This window comes from Armigeres subalbatus, chromosome 1, assembly GCF_024139115.2.
Source record: "Armigeres subalbatus isolate Guangzhou_Male chromosome 1, GZ_Asu_2, whole genome shotgun sequence".
Lineage (NCBI taxonomy): Eukaryota > Metazoa > Arthropoda > Insecta > Diptera > Culicidae > Armigeres > Armigeres subalbatus.
The window spans coordinates 143,701,145-143,715,872 of NC_085139.1; the positions used below are offsets into that span (position 1 = coordinate 143,701,145).

The 14,728-nt window shown below is 38.5% G+C and overlaps 1 protein-coding gene across 2 annotated transcripts in view; it reads left to right on the forward strand.

The window, feature by feature from the left end:
* Positions 1-14,728, forward strand: part of LOC134205207 (hemicentin-1-like) — a 495,388-nt gene that overhangs the window by 170,596 nt on the left and 310,064 nt on the right. Inside the window, exon 2 of one of the 2 annotated variants that reach the window (XM_062680249.1) lies at positions 516-531. The exons of the other annotated variant lie outside the window; for it this stretch is intronic. The gene's annotated coding sequence lies outside the window, so the exon portion shown is untranslated. The remainder of the gene's footprint in view (positions 1-515; positions 532-14,728) is intronic. 2 annotated transcript variants of the gene reach the window in all.

Consider the following 14,728-nt stretch of genomic DNA (forward strand, 5'->3'; position numbering starts at 1 on the left):
ACATTCAATTCCTTTTGAAATTGATCTGAACTGTTATACATGAACCTGGTTTAGCAGACCCCTGGAAATATGAAACAGTTTCGGTGATTTTCGATTGTTCAATCTAAATCCAGCATTTAATGCGTGACAAAAACCATCATCATACAAAAGGATTCAGCATCTGTACTAATATATCGTCTCAACATTATCGGAATTGGCTTTAAATTTATTTCTATAGCAGATTATGACTGTTTTTTTGTGTGTTTCATTCTATTCGTTGATCTGGGTTTAAAATAAACAACCCGAAATACGCCTCGTCATTTAAAAAATTTCTACCCTTTCTGCTGTCTAGTAGTACGAAAAAAAAAGAAGCAAAATGAACGAACTTTTCACCGAACATCAGCACGTACACAATTTTTTTCCAACCGAAATAACAGAAAAAAAGTTTCAACTGTTGAGGAATTATTTCTCCAATCAAATAAAAAACATGATTTTTGTGCACTAATTTTCCTCTATTTTCTCTCTTGTTTCTTCAGGCTCTCTGATAAATCGGTATGGACCGCTTTTCGACGGACCCTCATCTACGAAACATGGACAGCAGCAAGGGAGTGAAAAAATCACGCATTCTCACCATCCCATCACGTGCTTCTATAGACAAGCTCAATATTAAATTTTGTCTAGTTTTGTTTTATTTCAATAGATGAGGCCGGAACAAATATTATTTTCTTCTTCAGTCTCCGCTCTCTTATTTTTTGTTATTCTATTTCATTATCCAAAAATCAACAGGACAAAAGAAGGAATGCTTTTCTGGCCTAAGCGATACTTCCAGATTTTTATGATTTGTTACATAATATGTTTATTCCAACTGTTCGCTAACTTTACTCAAGCGTGATTTGTTGACCAATAACAGATAAACTATCGAAAATACTGTCCGAAATAAAAACAATTGATAGCATGACTCCTGAGACACGGACATTAAGACTGGAAAACCTTTTAATTTTCAATTAAATCGTGTTTGGTAATCTTTAGAAAATCTATGATACACCCAACCGGCGGTCACAATGCTGTATAAGAATCTACAAAAACCTGCATAAGATCTGGGCATATGCGAAATTGTTAGATTCTTATACAAGTATTTTATAAAAATCTAACAATTTTGTAAGCTTTTCTAACAATATTTGTTTGTGCGCTTACATTTTTTGTATAAGAATCTTGGATGCTGGGTTGTGTGTAGTAATTTATATTATATACCAGAAAGGCTTCATTTACACCCTGTGTTTTATTATACACCGTTAAACTATTTCATCATAAACACTCTCGTAAATTAAGAGAACCTCCAGTCTGTGAACCGGTCTACTCGTTGTATAGTCCTTTTTAACGAGCCAACAGTACAACAGCGGATGAATCAAGAATGGTTCTTCACTGGTGCGATGAAAAAATCAACATAATTAACGGTGCCTCGTGGGTGTGTACAATAACATATTCCAGAAAATTTCCATTTTCATTGAAACAAACTATATAGCATACGGTTTCTCCACAGACTTGCTCAGGCGGTTTATAAGCTAAATTTGGGAGTAACAGAAAGCACAATAATTTAAACGGCGATGGTAGTCTAATATTACCTAATGGTTGTAAATGAGAATTTTGTTTTAGTACGAGAACTGAGTTGGTTTAACGAGCAATCTACTCATTGCCGATTATAACATATTTAGGAACACTTGCGATGTGCTGTGAGAGAAGAATAGTTGACTGTAGCAGTTGGCAATGCACTAACACAAATCTGCTAGTAGGAAAATCGATATTTTCTTGTTATGCCATGAATAATCTAGTGTCCGATGAGCTCGATGGTCTAGTGGCTATCGTCTCTGCCTTATTAACATGAGGTCGAGGGTTCAATCTCATGCGTCCCTTTTTTCTTTGTATCTCAATCTTATTTCTTTCTATCTAACCGCTTCCTCTATTTCACACTTAACAATTTCAAAACCCCCCGTGGCACACATATGAGAGGTCTTAGAGCTATCTGCATCTTTCTTAAATAGAACGTGGCCAGGATAAAATGTCGACTGTTGGAGAGTGCCTTGCTTTCATCTAAGAGAGATAGTGGTTAGTCCCAAATGAAGTTGTGCGTAGGCCCAGTAAGCCTGTAGAACCTAACATGGGCGTAGCCAGGATTTCGAATAGGGGGGGAGGGGGCAAATTTTTTAAGTCTTCTGAATCGTAGTTTTATAGTAGTTTTATAAAAACACATGAATATTAGTGCTTGGTACTTTTTCCTTCCAAGCTCCAAACACTTTGAACCAAATCCACAACCAACAGTATAAAGGATCACAAGAGCGCGTTGCGCGTCAGCGTTTTGTACTAAAACGTAATGCCAAGAAACGTGACGCATTCACGCCCGGATTCTTCAGGAATGCCTCCAGCAATTTCTTCGGCAATGAATTGACTTCGCCGGGAATTGACCAAAAATTCCACCATTATTTACTCCAAGAAATCCTCCACGAATTCCTTTATAGGTTCTGCAGGGAATCCTTCAGATAATTCTTTCGTGCTGTTTCTCATATAAAAATCTGAAAAATTGTACCTTGGAATTCCTAAGAATATTCCGTCGAAATTCCGCAGAATTGCCAATAAACATTCCTGAGATTTCGCGAAAAATCTTCGAACTTCCTGTGTAAATTCCATATTTTTTCCGTGAAAGTTTCGAATAATTTCTTGTGAAAATGTCAAAGAATTTCTCCAGGAATTCCACCGAAAATTTATACAGAAATTATACCGAAAATAAAATAAACAATGGAATTTTTGGAGGAATTGCTAGATTAATTCCGGTGGAAACTTCAAGATTTCCACTGGACATGCTGCAGAAGTTTCTTCGAAAATTCCTCCGGGAATTCTCCCAGGAGTTCAACCGGCAGATCCTCCAAGAATTCCTCCAGGATTACCTCCGAGAATTATTCCGGTAGTTCTATCGGCAGTTCCTACGGGGGCTCTCTGAAAATTCTGCCGGGAGTTTCTCCAGAATTTCCTCCGGGAATTATACAGAAATTCCTCTAAAGCTCCTCAAGGAATTCTTCGGGAGGTCCTCTGATGATGATGATGGTCCTGCTACATACCCCTACAAAGGTTTCAGCTAGACGAGATTTGTCTATAAGATGAATTCTCCAAGATTTTTTTTTTTCGAGAAGTCTTCTGGTAAATTCACTGGTAGTTTTTTTTTGTGTCTTTATTAAGGAGACTTTCAGCCCGAGGCTGGCTCGTCTCCGCTCACTGGTAGTTCCTCTGGCGGTTCATTTAAAAATTCTCCCGGAAGTTTCTTCAGAAATTCCTCCGGGTGTTCCACCAGTAGCTCTTCCAAGAGATCATTCAAGCTTTTTTCAGGAAATCATTTAGGCTTTCTTCAGAAAATTAACTGGAAATTCCTCCCGAAGTTCTTCCGATAGTTTTTCTGTGAGTTCCTCCGGGAGGTCCTCTAGGAATTTTTATAGGAGTTTCTCCCGAAATTCCTCCGGGAGTTCTTACGGGAGCTCCTCCGGCAGTTACTACGTGAATTCCTCCGGGAGGTCCACCAGCAGTTTTTATGAGCATTTCTCCGGGAGTTTCACCGGCAGTTCCTCCGGGTGTTCCTTTGAGAAGGAACTCCGGGAGTAATTTCCGGAGGAACTCCCAGAGGAATTTCTGTAGGAATTCTCGGAGAAATTATCAGAGGAATTTTCGGAAGAACTGCCGGAGGAACTGAATTTATTGAAGAACTACAGGAAGAATTTCCGGAGGAAATCCTGGAGGAACTCTCGTAAGAACTTCTGGATGAACTTCCGTAAGAATTCCAGGAGAAACTACTGGAAGAATTCTTAAATGACCTCCCGGAGGAGCTCCCACAGAAATTTGTCTAAGAACTTTTGAAGGAATTTGTAGATAAATTCCCAAAGAAAGCCTAAATGAATTCCTGAAAGAAAGTCTGAATGAACTTCCGGAAGAACTACTAGTGGAACTCCTGGAGAAATTTGAGGAACAGCCGATGGAATACCCGGAGTTGAATTTCTAGAGGAACTTACGAAATCCCATTTCCCTTGAAATTCCTGCCAAATATCCTCAAAGAATCCCCTGTGAAGTTCCTGGAGTGATTACTAGAGGAACTTTTGGAAAAACTCCTGGGGGAGCTCCTGGAGGAACTCCCACAAGCACCTCCAGAGGAATTCTCACAAGGTAGTACTGAAATAATTATTGGAGAAGTTCATGAAGGAATTTCTGGAGAAATATCTGAAGGAATTCCCGAAAAAATACCAGGAGGAATTAATGCAGAAATTCCCAGATGAAATCCTGCAAGTATTCCCAAATGAATTGCTGTTCTTTGTTTGTTCTGAAGAAATTCCTGGAGGAATTCTTGGAAGATATCCGAACTCCAACGCCAGGCAAGTTCTTTGTTTGTTTGAGCAATTCTGCTCCTGAACCATTTAAAACTTCCAGACCATGCTCATTCGCGACCAGGCAGTTATTGAGACGAGGACTTTCATCATTCCCTAACAATAGGCGATCGAAATTTGTTTTCTTCAGTCCGGAACGCACGTTTGCCACCAGTATGAAGGAAGCCCCATATCCGATCATCGCAGTCGAGCCTTACGAGTCATCGTTCATCAGACGTTCCGGCCCTGCGTATGATCCTGGAGAAGGGGGCTTCCGAACACCAACGACAGGCAAGTATGATGTGCAAGCAGTCCCTTCCGTACCTGATGATATTTCAATTCACAGTGCATCGGCTCCTTATTTGAATAATCCGAATGATATGACTTCATCTGCCGGCGCTGCACCTAAATGCCAATCAGCTTTTCTTTCTGGTATTTATGGTATTCCTTCTGGTATTTATGGTATTTATGGTATTTTTCTGGTATTTATGGTATTCCTGGTATTTTTCTGGTATTTATGGTATTCCTTCTCCTTCGTCATTGCGTTTTTATTACCAGAATGTGAGAGGGCTGCGAACGAAAATCGACCGGTTTTTTCTTGCTGCAGTAGACTCGACATACGACGTTATTGTTTTGACAGAGACGTGGCTTGATGCATCGGTTTTATCAACCCAACTTTTCGGCAGTTCATTCAACGTATTCAGAGTTGATCGAAATGCCACAAATAGCCGCAAAATCAGAGGAGGTGGAGTATTAATAGCTGTTGCGTCTTATTTAAGTTGCAATATTGATTCGGCTCCGGTGAGCAATAATTTGGAACAGCTATGGGTGAAGATCAAATTGCCACAAAACTCTATCAGCATCGGAGTGCTGTACCTACCACCTGACCGTAGGAATGATGAAAATCTGATTCAGCAGCACATCGAGTCTTTGAATTCTGTTTTGTCTCGTTTGCACCCGCAAGACATTGCTTTCCAGTTCGGCGATTATAATCATCCTGAAATGTTTTGGGCTCCTTCTGAAGACGGAGGTCTAGTATTAGATGCCAACCAATCACGATTGACAAGAGCAGGCGGCATGTTATATGATGGGTTTTGCTTTCATGGCCTTACGCAGATAAACTCGGTGACAAACCCCAGTTCTCGCACTCTGGATCTAGTTTCAGTGAACGATGAGGCATTAGCAGCAAATATTCTAGAAGCTGATGAAACGCTAGTCCAAATTGATGTACCTCATCCTCCTCTAGAGGTCACTGTCCCTGTTCCTTTGCCTGTACGTTTCGATCAAGTTATGGATATCATTCGATTCAATTTTCGACGCGCTGACTACGACGCACTGAACGACGCTTTTTCGTCCATCGATTGGCGTTTCTTGGACTTCGAACTAGATCTCAATGCCATGGTGCAGCTCTTCAACGACGAGATACAACGAGTGATTGAAGCTAATGTTCCGCTACAGCGACCACCGTTAAAACCTCCGTGGGCAAACAAACGTCTTCAAAATTGAAGCGTGCTAAGCGCTCTGCACTCCGGAGATATCGACTTAATCGCTCGCCTTGTTCCAAACGTCGCTTCTCGCTTGCCAGCAATAAGTATGTGCGCTACAACCGCATCTTGTATGCTCGCTACATAGACCGAATGCAACGAAGTCTGCGCACATGTCCGAAACGATTCTGGTCCTTCGTCCGGTCAAAACGCAAGGAAGATGGGTTGCCTTCTTTAATGTATCTGCGCGAATCCTCTGCTGAAACGGCTTCCAGAAAATGCGAATTGTTTGCTGAACATTTTATGAGTGCTTTTTCCAACATACAAGTATCACCTACACAAATTGACGCTGCCTTACGAGATGTTGTAACAAATAGCATCGACTTCAATATCACCGAAATTTCAGAAGATCAAGTTCTTAATGCAATCCAGAAGCTAAAATACTCCGTATCTCCCGGTCCCGATGGAATTCCTTCTGCAGTTCTGAAGGAATGTTCAACTACGCTTATTACACCACTCGTAAAGCTGTTCAACAAATCGTTACATCAAATGGAGTTTCCTACTAGCTGGAAGGCATCGTTTTTGTCCCCTATCCACAAGAAAGGCGATAAAATAACGTAGCTAATTACAGAGGAATAACATCACTGTGCGCCTGCTCCAAACTATTTGAGATTATTGTTAATAATGCCCTCTTCGAATCTTGTAAGAATCATATTTCCTGTGCCCAGCACGGGTTCTATCCGAGAAGATCAGTCAATACTAACCTTGTTGAGTTTTCCTCTGTGTGCATACGCTCTATGGATGCGGGTTTGCAAGTCGATGCTGTTTATACCGATTTCAAAGCTGCCTTCGATCGGGTAAATCATGACGTCCTACTACACAAGCTCCAAAAGTTAGGTGTTTCACTAGCAATCGTCAATTGGCTAAGATCATACCTTTCAGGAAGGTCAATGAAAGTGAGACTTGGCTCGATAGAATCCGACGCTTTCTTTGTCACATCTGGTGTGCCCCAGGGGAGTAACCTTGGCCCATTATTATTTTCCTGTACATCAACGACGTCACATATGTATTGCCTGCTGGCAATCGAGTTTTCTACGCAGATGACATGAAAATCTATATGATTATTGCGGGTATTGATGATTGCCTGGAGCTACAAAACATGCTGGATTCTTTCGAAGAATGGAGCAAACGTAATTGCCTGGAACTGTGTGTCGATAAATGCAGTACGATTTCCTTCACAAAAAAACGATATCCGTTGCACCATGTGTACACTTTATCTGGACAACCGTTGGAACGACTCGATCAAGTTAGAGACCTTGGCGTGTTGCTCGATAGTGAACTAACGTTTCGACCTCATTACGAAAACGTTATCTCTAAAGCTAACAAACAGCTTGGCTTTATTCTAAAGATGGCCGATGGATTCACTGATCCCTCTGCCTCAAAGCTTTGTACTGCGCATTGGTACGATCAATTTTGGAATCAGCAGTGGTGGTCTGGTGTCCTCATGCTAGGAGCTGGATCGAACGAATCGAGGCGGTTCAACGAAAATTCGTTCGCATAGCTCTGAGAAATCTGCCGTGGCGTGATGCACCCATTCTACCGCCATACGAACATCGATGCATGCTGCTCGGAATCGAAACATTGGAGAAAAGGAGGACCACGATACAAGCAGTCTTCGTTGCAAAAATACTGACCGGCGGGATCGATGCCCCTGCTATTCTAGCTGAATTGTATATTTATGTTCCAGAACGACCTCTACGACGCAGAAATTTCCTGTATCTCGCTCCTCGTAATAGCCGTTATGGTCAGCATGATCCAATAAGGTTTATGGCTTCGCGTTTCAACGATGCATTTAGGTTTTTCGAGTTTGATGAGGGAGCTTCTATATTTGCTAACCAGTTAAGGCTGCGAATGTGAAGTCGCGTGGAAAACAACAGATGCTGTAGAATATATATGTAGATTTTTTATAGTAATTGACTGTTTTGTAAGTTTCTGTGACTATTTTGTAGACATGTGTGAATAGCTGTTAGTAAACTTCATTAAGACTATAAGTCAGATGGAGGTAACAATAAAATAAATAAATAAATAAATAAATAAATAAAGAACTCCCAAACTTAACTTTAAATGAAATTCTGGAGTAAATTCCGAGTGAAGTACGGAAAGAATTCTAGGACAATTTCGCGGAAAAAATTCCGAAGAAATTCCTGAATTTCCGGGGAAATACTTGGACGAGTTCCTGGAGAAATTCGTAAAGAAATTTCTAGAGGAATTCTTGAAGGATATTCTGAAACAATTGCGGAAAGAATTCTAGAGGATTTCGCTATTGAATTTATAGAGGTATTCCCGGAAAAAATCCTGGAAGTTATCCCGGAGGAATTTAAGGAAGAGTTCCTGGAGGAATGCCCGAAGCAGTTTCTAGAAGAATTTCCGAAGATTTTTTTTTTTATAGATTAGCAGATGAAATTATGGAGCGAAATCGGAGGATTTCCGTCATAAAATACTGAAGAAACTTCTAGTGGAATTTTGGGAGGAAATTCCGTATGTATTCTTGGAGGAACTCTAGAATGCATTCCTGAAGGAAATGCCGGAGATTTTCCTGAAAGAATAGCCGAAGAAATGTCTAGAAATAAAACTTGATAGGTAAAAAAGAAATCTTCAAGAGACTTCCTCATGAATTTCCTAAAAAAAAAATTTGTTGGGGGTTTCTAGATAAGGAGAAATTACAATTACAGGAGAAGGATTTTCAAACGATTTTCAGAGGAATTTGTGGATAACTTTCCGGAGGAATTTAGAAGTTCCCAGGGGAGCTTCTAGAAGGATTTCTAGGAGAATTCTTGAGCCCGAAATGTTTCGAGTTGTTTTGAACTTTCATATAGTATGGATCCTGCATATCCTTATAAGTTTTTTGGGAATATCTTGAATTTCAAAAACCTATTTCTGAATATGATTGGATTGTAAAGTGCACATGTTTAAGCGAATTCATTTCAGTACACGTTCAATCATTCCACCATTTAGGGGGGGGGCGACAAATGCCTACTTTCAAAGGGATCACATCCACCATTGCCTTATTCCAAGTAAACGCCTACTTCCAAAGAAGAAATCATAGTCATTACTGCCCTATTCCAGGCAAACGCCTGTTTCCTAAGAGGTAGGGATGAAACGATACCACTGAGGTATCGATACTTTTACTTTAAAGTAGTATCGATACCTACTCGTATCATATAAGTACTCATATATTTGAAGTAAAATTCAAAAACAATTGTTTTGTAGTCGATTGTAGTCGAACAATTGTTTTGTAGTCGAGTAGTAATTCATTATTTGTTGTCAATGGAGCATGTTCTTTGATAATTGAATTACTTTATTTAAGCTTTATTTCACGTGAGTCATTTAATATGTAAACCGATTGTATTTTTTTATCATTACCGTCGTGCGGGGCTTCTTTTGACTCCGGGGGCTACTTTGGATTTTTGATTTTCTAAAAAAACTAAAAGAAAAAAAATCCAAATTTGAAACAAAAAGTTGCCATCCAACTATCAACAAGACACCCGAATGGTGATAATGGAAATTTAAGAGTAGTTAACGTCGCAATTCATGTTTCAAAATGTCCAAAGTAGCCCCTGATTTGTCAAAAGAAGCCCCGCACGACGGTAATAGTAGTTTGTGCAACAAGTTGCAAGAACATGATTTTTTCAGCACGAGTTGTACGTTTATCCAACGAAGCTTGCCGAGTTGGATAAATGTTACGAGTGCTGGAAAAATAGAGTTTTGCAACGAGTTGCACACGCTATTTTTTGCAATGACGAAAAATTGGCTTTAATATGGTAAATTTGTAGCGAAACGATACAAACTGATTTATTCCATATGATCATTTTAACCAAATAAATCATGTTGCTGCAGAGAACAATCATATTCCTTGTTATCGTGAAACATTGCATAGGTCGACAAGCCTTGAAGCGATAGATGCACTTGCATTTGGAAAATTCTGATGTCATAGCCATCAAACTATTTCATTCTTGCGCGATGCAGAGAATGCACTATTTGATCTCTTACCCAAGCATGATCGGCAAAATGTAGTCATGTGACTACTGTTCTGATGTTGGTTTTTCATTATAGCACCCAAATGAGTGCTATGATGGATTTTTTTTGCGTTTACTGATCATAATATTTGGTTGACAGTTCGTGTTTGAGTGATACTTTTCCATACCAACGAAATGGGTGCTTTAATGAACATTATGCAACTCAAATGGGTTGCATAATATTCATTATAACACTCATTTGGGTGCTATACTGAAAAACGAACATCAGAACAGTAGTTGTATTCTCTGCGTCTTGTAGTACATGAAATAGTTTGATGGACATGACATCAAAAATTTCCAAAGGCAAGTAGATCTATCGCTTCACGGCTTATCGAGCAATGCAATGTGGTACGGTTAGATGGAATCTGATTGTTCTCTGCAGCAACATAATTTATTGGCAAGAATGATCATGTGGGGTAAATTAGACTGTCAAATTTTGGTACAGTTTATTTAATTTGTCCATTTTTCGTCATTGCAAAAAATATCGTGTGCATCTCGTTGCAAAACTAGATTTTTTCTGCACTCGTAGTATTTATCCAACTCGGCAAGCCTCGTTGGATAAACGTACAACTCGTGCTGAAAAAATCATCTTTTTGCAACTTGTTGTACAAACTACGCAACTGTAAATTTTATTATTTCAGCTTTGCTGCGTCGCAGCATGTGTGAAATAATAAAAATGACAGTTGTGCGTTGCTTGCGTATTGAGTGGTGTGCCCTTGAAAACGCGAATACTTTTAAATTTGGATTCCATGATGCTTGTCCTTAAAGAGGTTTTTGCATAATGGTCATTAAAGCACCCATTTGGTTGGTATGGAAAAGTAGGCCGTTTTATCACTCAATGGCGTGCTGTATGCCAGATATTATAATCAGGAATTGCAAAAATATATTTTTCGGTATTTTTAATTCATGTTCCTAAAGATTGAATCTCTCTTATGCTTCTTCAATGGGATGGGACTTTTGCAACACAGTTGCAAATATTACTATCGAGTTTGAGGAAATTTTAAATCGATATAGGATAGAGTAAAGTGGCCAGTTTTTTCATGGATCAATCCGGGATACTTAATGCATTATTTATTTTGATAGCTTTATTTATTGACTAGCAGAGCAGACAAACTTGGTTTCGTCTAAAATTGATTTATTCTCTGATTATTTTTCGAATTATACAGAAATTTCTGATTCATTTGTATGGGAGCTCCCCTATCGAGAAGGGGGGGGGGTAAAATCGCCACAGAAACATATCTTCCCTTCCAAAACCTCCTTATGCCAGATTTCTTTCCATTTGCTTAATTAATTCTCGAGTTATGAAGAAATTGGTGTTTCATTTGTATAGGGGTCCCCTTTCCCAAATGAGGGAGGGGTCTTGAACCATCTTAAGAACCTTCCCCGGCCCCAAAAACTTCTACATACAAATTTTCACGCTGATCGGTTCAGTAGTTTCGGAGTCTATAAGGTTCAGAAAGACAGAAATTCATTATTATGTATTCATTATTATGTATATAGGTTATATTATATAAAGCTCAAAATTATTTTCTTATATTATATGTTATGAGTAATTATTTGAGTATATAATAATGTATTAAAATTGTAATCAAATGGTTTCAAAAGAATGTTGTGTCCTATCAACCTTCAACACCCAGTATGATGCCAACTACTCGATTTCTCAAAAGCGATTACTTTATATTTCCTTAATATTTTTGAAAGAAATGTTTTACAATCTTGATCTCCTGGCCGTGCGGTTTGCGGCGCCGGTCATTTGAGCGTATGGCATAGTAAGTGTACGTATGTTCTGTATTATGAGCTGAGAGTTTGATTCCCGCGTCAGTCGTGGAAATTCTTCAATAAGCAAAACATTTTTCACTGGTCTACTGGGTATTTTCCGTTGTTCTTTATCTTATTTAAGTTTTCAGTCTGGAAAACCATTGGATGAAGACGGTGAAGCTAATTTTCAATATTCCCATATTCTCCAGACCCTTAAGGTTATTCAAATGCTTTTAGATTTTTTTTATGGAATGCATAGTCTCTTGAATTCATTGTCTGGGACTGTCCCGCATAATATGAGACGCCTGGTCACTGTAGGATTAAGGATAGGCCACATTAACGATCCTCAGATTTAAGTGTATCATAAGAAATCTATAAAATAAAGCTTAGATCACTTTTGTGAATTTCACTAATAATATACCGCGATTAGCACAAATAAGTGTTGAGCGGCAGAAAATGAATACTTGTTATTTTTTTTAAATTAAATACTAAAACTTTAAAGATTACTTAAAAAAAATCGAAAGTTTCTTATTAAGGTTTACTAGATTTATTCAAGTACTTCAATTCGATACTTACTTGGTATCAGATATCAAAGTATCGATTCCAAAAGTACTTGGTATCAAATCAAAAGTATAGAGTATTTACTTGTAGCTGACTTTTAGTTGATACTAACAGATACTTTGTGGTAGCGGACTTGACACAACATAAATCTTTTTGCAACAACATGTTTTTAGCATAGTTTGCAGAACATATACTAATCCATTTTTTTTTCAAATGATGATGTGTCGTACGATTCTAAGATTCAGATTTTTTGTTGAAGGAGTATTGTTCACTGCACACAACAGTAACGATTCCTTAACCTCATTCTATTGGTTCATGGACTTATGCGCGTAAATGCATGGAATAAAGGATAAGGAACTGATAACTTTATTTCCGTTTTGGACAGTCAAAATATTGAAATCTTCCAATTCTGTGTCGTTGAACAGATACAAATTAAGTTTTCGATAAACCATTGATCATAACTTGTCGATTTCGTGACACCATTGACAAACATCCTGCATAATGAAAAACGACATACTATGCAGTCAAAATTACATATGCGTTATAAGATATATTGTTACTATTCGCTTCATTGTTAACATACAATTTTAAGCTTGATTCACCATACCAAACCTACATCAACACTCACTGTATGGGCTCACTCACAACACTCACTCAAATGGGCACTCATAACATACTGTCGATGTGTAATTATATAGTTCTTCAATTGTACATGTACCAACTGATGTATGGTACATTGAAAATTTTGTTCGAAAAAATGACCGGATTTAAATGTTAATTATACTTAACCGCCCATTACTAATATGGTCGTTTGGCCGTTTACCATCTGAGCTATTGTTGAAACAGTATATAAGACTGTCCATTTATAATTAACTACTATTAGTGAGACCACCGCTACAATAACACTTATTCTCTTCAATTATAACAGATGCGTTCTACGTATGGTCCATAATTATGCGGGATGTTTTCAAAGCCAGGTGAACTTGCCGGTAGTTTTAAATAGAAATCAAATAAATGTTAATTCCGCACTATTTTATTAAACATTTTATTCATCAACTAGTCAAAGCATGGGAAAATTCTTGACTTTGTTAAACGTTTTAGTTACCATCGTTCGAGGGTTCTTTTGACAAATTGAGGGCTACTTTGAACATATTGAAACAAGAATTATAACGTAAATTACTCTCAAATTTCCATTATCACCATTAGGGTGTCGTGTTGATAGTTGGATGGCAATCTTCTGTTTTAAACTTGGAATTATTTCCATTGAGTTTTTTTTTTAAATCAATAATCCAAAGTAGCCCGGAGTCAAAAGAAGCCTTGCACGACGGTAGCGTAAAGTACGTTGATATTCAGCTTATTTTCTGGAGTTAAAAATAAAGCATGTTTAAATTTTGCCAAACTTTAACTTGTATTAAATGCAGGGAATCAATATTCGAGCAACGCCTAACAATATACCCTTTGTCATCGACAGAGTTTGTTACTGACAAACGCACCTCGCAACAACAATTTATCAGAAGAAGGTTTGAATCTGCGGAAAATGGACGAAGTTGCTATTTTCATAGCCCATGGCAATACCATCGAAGTAGTTTCCTGTTGGCTTACGTGAGCATGATGAATAGCGTTTCTTTTATTCTAATGCTTATCATCGGGCCACATGTAGTGTACATTCTGAAAATTTTCGCGGGCCGCAGGGAAAGGCTTCGAAGGGCCGCATGCGGCCCGGGGGCTGCACTTTGGAGATCACTGCCTTAGCCCAAGAAAACGCCTTTGAAAAAAGGAATTACAATCACCTTTGTTTTAATCCGGGAAAACGCCTATTTCCAAAAAATGAGTTACACTGACCGTTGCTTTATTTCGAGTAAACATCTACTTCCAAAGAAAAAAATAAAACCCATCATTACCTTATTCCGAAAAATGCATTATTTGTGAAGAAGGAAACATGGCGTCCTTGGATCGTTGATCTGAGGGAGAACCTGTCTAGCATACTGGAATCGTGGGTTCAAACCCCACCGAAGGAAGTAGTAACTTTCAATACATTCATCGAACTAAATGTTTCATTTGTTGTGCATATGCACATCAAGCTTGTATTTTCTTACATTTTGTACAGCTATGTGCGTATACCAAATGTAAGCTCGAGTCCCGATTAATGTATGAAAATATGGGTCTTCTACTCTATAACAGAAAGATCGCTTTCGAACTGAAATTATAGCCTTTCAGAACACCTTTGTTGTACGAGTAAACTGAGATTGTCTACGCAATTAGTACACAGCCTCTTATGAAAGCTTAACTACCAACCTGAGCACAATATATGTTTTTCGGGACTCTAGTCATATTTTCACGAAACTTAAGCTTCAATGCTATTCCACTGCAGCTTGAATGGGTGACGTGCACCAAACAAAGCGGAAGGAATTCCCAAAATATCCCGCTGCTCCCGGTATAGAAGCTCACCCTAGTTGTCACGAGCAACGCTACT